Below are 9223 nucleotides of genomic sequence, written 5' to 3' on the forward strand. Positions count from 1 at the left end.
CCAGACTGTATTGATCATAATGGATAGTGATCCGGGAGGTGTGCATGCTCCCTTGATGGTAGAGTCTGCGTTGTCTGTTTCTATTTGTCACAATGCATGCAGCAGGACATCTCACTGGCTCTGGACTTTGGCTAACTTGAACAAACTGATGTTCACTCAATTTTTCTTCATGTCATCGACTATGTTGTAATCCAAAGGTGGTAGACTCACCAAGGTGTCTAGGGTGGAACAGATGCTCGTGCTGTCTAGTGGAATGTTCTGCAACTTATTTCTCACAGATGTGTTCTTATCTGCCATTGTCTTCCAAGACTTGCTTTGAGGTAGCCGGTGAATCGACCTTCTTTTTCAGTCATGTCACTTTCTCTTGCATCTCCTCAAGTGTTGGGGGAGTCCCTTTACTCATAATATTGTAACAATCATTTTTCTTTTGGGACTCCTTCTCAGTGTTCGTCTTCGAGACTACTTGCCAGCACTGATATGCGTTCACCACATGCCCAGAACTTGGTCCTTCATCAGGTGCAACCTCTTTGTTGACATCAATTTCTTCCGGCTATTCCTATATGTCACCATCTGCATCGAGTGTATGAGTGCAGATAGAGGTAACAACTCACTTCCAATCTGAACAACTCTTCTCGGGGTGAAATTCTTCATGGAGGGAACAATACTTAGGATCAACACATTAATTGAGTTGGAACATAGTATTTTCCGCAAATTTGGAACAAAAAAAGCTATTGCTTGATGAGCAATTGTTGAACTGCTTGCCTGTCTCTGTCTGGGAAGATGACTGTTCACGAATGTGTCCGTATTTTGTTTCTTGAGTTCAAACATTTCAGTGGTCAAGTTCTTGACAAGGAAAATGAGGTTCTCAATGTCAGTTGCTTCCTTTTCTCTGCCTTTGATCGCCATTGCTTGGGGATTTCTACTCAAATCCTTGGAGTCTTTCATTGATTCATCATCCTTGATGACTCCAATTGTGCACAAGTCTTCCTCAACAGGAATAGCCTCTTCGCAGCTTTCTAATAATGTTGGCTTTGCAGCTCATTAGACGAACTGTGCAATGGTGGTTGGAAGTGCAGACGTGTAATAGTCGAAATTCATGGAGTCGTGAGGTTTGGTGTCTACTACAAACTTGTTCAAATATGTATAAACCTCTGATTGAAGTCTTCCACTTTCTCTTTTCCCTGCATCCCGTGGCTTCCCAATTCTTTGAGTAGCATGGCTGGGGTCTTATCATCAACAAAATTGTCAAGGAACATACGTTTAAAGGAAACCCAGTTCTGTATGGAGTTGGGTGGAAGGTTGTGATGCCAAGAAGCTGCTCAGCCGTCCAAGGTACAGGGAAACAATCTGCATGCTACATCGTCATAATGTACCTCAAGGGTCTCCACCTGTAGGTAGAAATTGTCTAAATGGTCTTCTGCCTTCACTGTGTTGTCAGGGTTAAACTTGATGTTCATTCTCTCTGCTTGCATCGGCATCTTGTGAAAAACATTTGGGAGAGACAATGGTCCTCGAGTCATCCATTCAACATTTGGGTCAGCCATCTCTTCATCCTCTTCTTCCTCTTCATCCTCTTCGTATTCTTCCTCTCCTTAAGAATCTGATGGTTTTAGATCTGAGTCTGTCAGTTCATCTTCGTCTCCACTTCCTCCATTGCCTTCCCCTTCGCTTCCTATACTAGATTTTGATCCCAAGACAACAAGAGTGGCTTGTTCATCTTCAAATAAGATTGGAGGTTCCTCTTTGTCTTCAATAGCTTCTTCCAAACCTTCAAGAGTAGCAAGGTCTACTTCTTCCACTGATGATACAACAACCCATGTGTGAGTGGCTTTTGGCTTCTTAGATGCATGTGGAAGATACTGTACGCCTGGGATCAGTCTGACTAATTTCGCAAATTGGCGAGTGATGGGATGGACGGAGCAAAGGTGTTGATATGAAATATCATGTTCAATTCTAGGAGGTGAGGAGTAACCAACTATTGAGTCATGAATTAGGGAGTGCAAGTTATTGCCTTGAGCAGAAAGTTGATGAGTGAGTGTGAGGGGAATTTCAACCATGTACAACTGGATTCCCTCCTTCTAGCACCAAAAGTGTTGACGGTGTTGGACCCACCAACATTCAAGGGATCACCCTGGTGTGAAGTCCCAACTAGACCTCACACCGTCTGGTGTGGGAGTCCCATCTGGTATGATGGCCTGATTGCCATTGTCTTAAGGATTTGCCTCAACTCTTGCTTGTCATCACAGGAGAGTGGATCTCTTTGTCTTTGAGAAGTGAGATTTGCATGCCTGGTGAGTGCAAGTGCACTTATGTCAATGGCTCTTTCATTGTGAGGGGAAAAAGGTGAAGGTGAGTTCCAGGTTGAAAGGGATTAGTCCCAACTCAGCTAGGAACACACAACACAAAGGACATACACAGCTTCTGGTGGAGTAGTCCACTCGGATGCAGCAGTCACAACATACAAGGTAAGATAACACGTACAACACTCACAGATCAGTCCGAGATGAGTACAACGGATGTTATAGCAAAGTTCATGTGAAAGGCCTGTCTAATGTCTGACAGAGAAGTTGACACAGACAGGACAACATTAACAACATATAAAACACATTTCCATTAATAGATTATGCATTACAACAAATGAATCAGTTCAGATGTAGAACACATGGTTAAAGCAACATGCATTACAATTGTTAAAGATCGGTCTTACAACAAATACAATACAGGTGTGAAATGTGTTGGCCTTTCGACAGGCTTCTGAATTAAGCAAAAGTTCCAAGACACATCGTTACACCATACATCATTAACCCCGTTAGCGAGGTGTTGGAGACACTACTTACTCTTAAAATAAAATATTACAGACTCTCTTCACTATGTAGGAGGAGCTGAGGTGAAAAGTCCTTTCATGTACAAATGAGGCAGGTATTTATAGCCAAGGGTGAAACTGACCCTTGTGGCTATTCGACTACCCTCATGACCATTCGACTTCCATGAGTTATTGACTTACATGACTCTATGTTCAACAAGTGAGTCTCTTGGACTTCCATGTTACAACACATTGATTGACAACAATCCCATAGTGCAGATGTGGGCAACATGACTCATGACTTGACTCAACATGACTTGACATGACAATGCTTGTACATTCGTGCTATTGTTGGAGTGCATGTTGAGCTACAGTGCTGCTGAGTGATGGATGTCTTCATGGTGTATCATAGCTTCACCTCTGCATGGTGAAGTGCATGAAGTCTTTGATGGTCCTTGGTTTGCTTGATGAAGCTTTAGCATGTTGTTCCTTGCTTTCATGATGGAAGGCTTGACAGGCTCACTTGTTCGTGAAGGTACATGTTCGTCACGTTTGTCCACTTTGCATGCTTTGTTCGTTTGTCCGTTGGTGAACCTGTCCATCTACATGTGCTCCCTTTGTTCATCTCGTTCATCGTCTTGACATGTTTGTTTGTGTACCTATACCTGCAGTCACTCATGACGAGATGACATCAAATCCAAAACCTCCTAGTCTACCATGACACATGATCATTCGAATGTAGGTGATTAGGAGAGGTAGCAGGATTATGATGTGGCATGATGGCTCTAGGCAACTACTGATGAAAACTATGCAAGAGTCACTGAGAGATGGAGATAGACAATATGAGTCGACAATGACTGTCTACAAGGTTTGGCTCAACTGGGAGGAGAAATTGCACAAATTTTGGGAGGGACAGTCAGGGAAGCAGGAGAGCAAGGTAGGCATGCTCTATGCATTTTCTGGAATGAACAGTCAATAGAGGCTGGGAAACCAGATTTGTACAAGTTCCTAGAGGAATGGGCCAGTCTCTATGAAGGGTTAGAAGGCAAGGATTGCAAAGTTTTTCTCAGGAACTGCCTCGGAGACTGTCAACCAGACTTGGGCAATTCCCAGATGGAACTGCCAGTTGGCTGCTGGGTTCACTGGCAGCCAGACTTGCATAATTTCTAGTGGGAACTACCAGTTGGTTGTTGGGTCACTGGCATCCAGACTTTCACAATTCCCAAAGGGAACTGCCACTTGGCTGCTGGGATCTACTGGCTGGCAAAGCTACACTAAGGCCATAAGGATGGCCTGCTGATCATCTCTATGCAATTTCTGAGCTGAGATGATTGATGGGCAACAAGAGGCCTGCTCATGAGCACTGTGTAATTTCTGAGATGAAAAACCAGTTGACTGTTTGGGTGGCCAGCATGAGTGCTACTTGAGTTTCTTGTAGGCAGCGATACCTGAAGGAACTAGCTTGGTGTTGTTGCACTGTTTTGGTTGACAGTTGATCAAGTTGAAAGAAGAGTGATGGTTCAGCTTTCAGTGAAGAGTCTAGTCGTCAGAACTTAAAAAAAAATGACTAAGTGTGTGAACAGTAGAAATATGCATAGGTGATCATACGAACACACACTCGCATGACAGGATGACGAAATGACCCAAACATCTAGACCTACATGTTCAACATGACTGACCGACGGTGCAAACGACAAGTGTGACACTCGTTGATGATCGTTCATGATCGAGACGATGCTTGTGCAACAGATGCTTCATGGTGAACCCAACAAACACATACGAAGCAAAGACTTTGAGCATATCCAGAACACGGTCGCCAGCATGACTTAGACATCAAAATGCAGAGAGCTGAGTGCAATAAACAAGCAAGTCAAATGTAAAGACTCACACGGGCTCACGGAGTGAACCTAGGTGTGTATAGTCATCAAGTGAAACTCTTCAAGGGAGGCTCCGAAATTGATGCAGGCCAAAATTTTGGAGGGTGGTTGTAGCCGCTACAACACCACGCTACCTCAAAACTGCCTCTGTGATATTGCAGACTTGCATAATCTACGATATCGCAATTCATCCAACTCTACGATATTGCAAATTCACTTTTCCTCTTGATCTGCGACCTACTTGGATGCCTTCTTACTTGAAAGCCTCACTCCAATATTTATGTGTTCAACCAATGCATATAACTTGGGTCAATACCCCTTTTCATCATTTTAGTTGACCTTTCAAGTTTTGTGGGCGCCCCTTGCTATGTGGCTGTGCCCCTTGCACTAACCTATGCTGTCACACACATTAGACCACTCTTCCCACTCACTCGCTCGTTATGGTCACACTTGCATGCTCGCTACATCTCTACTTTCGCGATGCCTAGGTACCTTGCCTTGGTGAGGGTACGCTCATGGGCACGAGTCCACCGATTCATGCATGCTCTTGCCAGGTTAAGTGGGCAACCTCCACTATAGAGTTCTCATGCCCCCACGCCTATCACCCTCATGCGACTTGGGCATGCTCGGCCCCAACTCATCAAGAAGTCTCATGGATGCCCGATTAGGAGATTGACTAGCCTTGGAGCAATGATGCCAACTCGAGGTCCTAAAATCCTCCCACACATTGAGCCATTGCCATCCTTAGAAATCTTATTGGCCGAGAAAACTCTACGTCAAACTCTGCGTCAAACTCTACAATCTCCTTCTTCCATCTCCACAATAGATCCTCTGTTTCCAAACTACTTTCCTCCGACACATTCTTCCATTGCACAAACTACTCTCTCTTCATGTCACTCCCAACTTCAATAGTTTTGAGGTCCACAATCTTCTCCAAAACTAAGCCTGGTTAGTCTACAACCAAGGCTAGTCCTCTTGGTGGTTTTTCTCTCTCAGGATGATCTCCATCAAGTCTTCCCTTCTTCAGTTGACTCACATGGAAAACGAGATGTTTGGAACACATATAGTTCGGTAGCTCAAGATCATAAGTAACCTATCCAATCCTTCACTTCACCCTGAATGGTCCTTTGTACTTCCTTGTCAAAGACTTTGTTGTACCCTTTGGTGGTGGAAATTGATCTTTAGACATCTTCAGAAAATCCATATCTCCAACTTCGAAGTGTGTGTTCCTCCTATCCTTATTTACCCATCTCTTCATTTTGTTTGTTGCATCTATCGAATGCACTCGTGCTAACTCCAAGGACTTCTCCCATGTTGTCAAAAACCTCTTTGCATGCAAAAATCTTCACATATCCCCTTAGTAACATAGTGTGGGGTTTGCATTTTCCCATTGACCAACTCAAATGGACTATTCCCTATCACTAAAATCTTTTGTAAGTTATAGTTGAACTACACCACGTACAATAACTCAACCCTCACATAATGTCTCAAGTAGTCTTCCAACAACGAGTTGATGCATTTTCTCTACTCATCTGTCTATGGATGGTAACTTGAACTATGCAATAGCTCCATCCCGACTAACTTGAACAATGTGGTCCAAAACTTGCTTGTGAACCTCAGATCCCTCTAAGACACTATACTCAATGGCACTCCCCAATACTTCACAACATTCTTAAAGAAAAACTTAGTTGTCTTCTCTACTCCACATGGCATATTTGTCGGAATGAAGATGACATACTTGGAAAAATGGTCAACGATGACCATGATCCTATTATACCCCCTGTACCCATGGAAATTAAGTGATGAAGTCAATCAAAACACTCATCCAAGGTCTCTTTAGAATTGGTAAAGGCTGTAGCAACCCTCCCTATCTCCTAGCGTGTGATTTTTTCTATGGACAAATGATTGAAATCTACACATGCTCCTATACATCCTTTGTCATCTTCTCCAAAAAATACCCTCTCTCTAATAATGCCAGTGCGATGTTGCCCTAGGTAGCCATACCAAGGAGAGTCGTGGCACTCCTTGAAGAGGTTCCTCCTAAGTCTAGATGTGTTTAGAACGTAGAGATGGTCACCATAGAACAAGAGTCCATCTCACATGAAAAACTTCCTCATATTTCCTTCCTTCAACTACTTCACAATTCTTTTTTTCTTGAGTATTGATATCTAGAATTGCATGAAGTCTACTCTGCAACTCCTCACTCATACAAACTTAAATCTCACTCGATTTAGCATGGTCTTCTTCCTCCTCAATCACAACCAATTGTGCCTTCTTGGTGAGGGAATCTACTACAGTGTTGAGTCTACCTGACCTGTACATAATAGTCATGTCAAATTCTCCCAAGAAGTCTTGCCAATGAGCCTACTTTGATGACAACTTCGGTTGGGATGCAAAGTAACTCACTACAATGTTGTGAGTCTTGACAACAAATGTCTTCGCAATCAAATAGTGTCACCATACCTGCAAACAATGGTTGATCGCATACATTTCCTTCTCATGAACTAGGTATCGTCACTCTCTATCTAGTAGCTTTCGACTCTCATATGCCACCAGATGTCCATCTTGCATGAGCACTCCTCCAATCACAAAATTAGAAGCATCTGTGTGTACCTCAAATGGTCACTCAAAGTCAGGAAACTTAAGTATCGATGTTGTAACCATCCTCTTCTTCAAGTCTTCAAATGCTTCATGACATCTCTCGGTCCAATTCCACCGCTTATCCTTCTTTAACAAGTTTGTTAGCAGTGCAGTTACCTTGAAATATCCCTCTACAAACTTTCATTGGTAGTTTTGCATCCCCAAGAAAACTCTCATCTCATAAATATTCTTCGGTTCGTCCCAATATTCTATCACATGAACATTACCAGGTTCCATCTGTATTTACCATTGGCCTATGAAGTTCCCAAGGAAATGAATCTCAGATTGAGCGAACTTGCACTTCAACTTCTTCAAGAACAATTGATTCTTCCTCAGTGCCTCAAACACCAACTCCAAGTGCTTCTTATGATCTTCCATGTTGTCTCTATAAACTACGATATCATTAAATTCTTGCCCCAATATTATGTCAAAGTCATTCATATCAAACATCGTGAAGTTTAAACAACCTTTCTAATCTACAATTCCAAACAGCACATCACTTGCCAATCCTAACACTCTAGCCTTTGAGTTCATTGCCTTGACCTCCACTTGCTTGGGGGTCAGCTGCAACCCAACTTCCTGTGCTAGACCTATCTTCATAAAAATTTTCATGGCCCTTTGTCCACCAATGCTTTGATGACCCTGATATGAATCTCCACATCCAAAAAACCCAAGTTATGTAACCAGCCCTTCCTTTCATCAAGAACACTAGTCTGCATACATAACTAGTCTCGGTTACACTTCATTGCACTAGCTTTGATACCATCTGTCATGGCCCCATGGTGGTCGCACCACCGTGGGCACGCGACACTGGCAAGGTTCATCGCAATGTTAAGAACAACTTGTGACTACTTGACTTCTGGACTATGCCTAAACTCACCGTTATCTTATTACAACTTCTTCATTATATTTTTTAAGTGTTATGTGCAGAAACCATAACATAAACATCATATTGTGATATAAACAACAATAAAGAGACCAAACACGTGCCAATAGATTTCAAGAAAACTACTTCTTTTATTATTTTTGAAATTTTACATCAATGAGAGGTTGGCCCAACACAGCAACACTCCGTTCATAATACAAAAATCAAGTTCTTTACAGCCGTAGCATGGGTGCTCACCAGCTTACCATTGTAGAAATACCCAAACATAATTTACCCAAACCTGCCTAACCAGGGCGGGTGCATCGCCTTTGTCCACTACTTCTTGCCTGCACTGCCTCAGAACTACCTATGCGATATCACAGACTCACGCACTCTGCAATATTGAAAACACTATTTCCCTCTTCATCTATGATCAACTTCAATGCCTCCTTGGTTGAATGCCTCTCTCCAATATATATGTGTTCGACTAATGCCAATTACTTGGGCCGGCACCCCTTTTCATCTTTTGAGCCAAACATTCTAGTTTTCTGGGTACCCTTTGCTATGTGAGCATGTCCCTTGGGCCTACTGACACCTTCACACATGTTTGACTCCCCTTCCAACCCACTCACCCATTGTGTGCCCATTCGCTCATCGTGGTTGCACTTTTCTGCAAACTACATCTCACTCGTCACAACACTCAAACACTCCGTCTTGGTGTGGGTGCACCCATAGGCATCTTGCCAAGTTAAGTGGTTACCCTTCACTGTAGAGCACCCATGCCCCCATGCCATTCACTATCGTGTGACTTGGGCGCAAGCGACCCCAACTCATTAAGAACTCTCATTTGTGCCCGGTTAGGCTCTCGACTCGCCTTAGGGCGATGATGCCAACTCTAGGTCCTGACACCTACTATCACAGCCCCATGCTATGATGCCTAACCCGGACTATGCCTATTTCAAAACTTAGTCAATTTCCAATTCCAATATTCTTTATTCAATATGTTGCGGAAATAAAACTTTAATTTTAGTTCTTTAA

The sequence above is a fragment of the Pinus tabuliformis genome, chromosome X (assembly GCF_031772625.1).
Source record: "Pinus tabuliformis cultivar Carrire ecotype Pingquan chromosome X, CPIR1, whole genome shotgun sequence".
NCBI classification, from domain to species: domain Eukaryota; kingdom Viridiplantae; phylum Streptophyta; class Pinopsida; order Pinales; family Pinaceae; genus Pinus; species Pinus tabuliformis.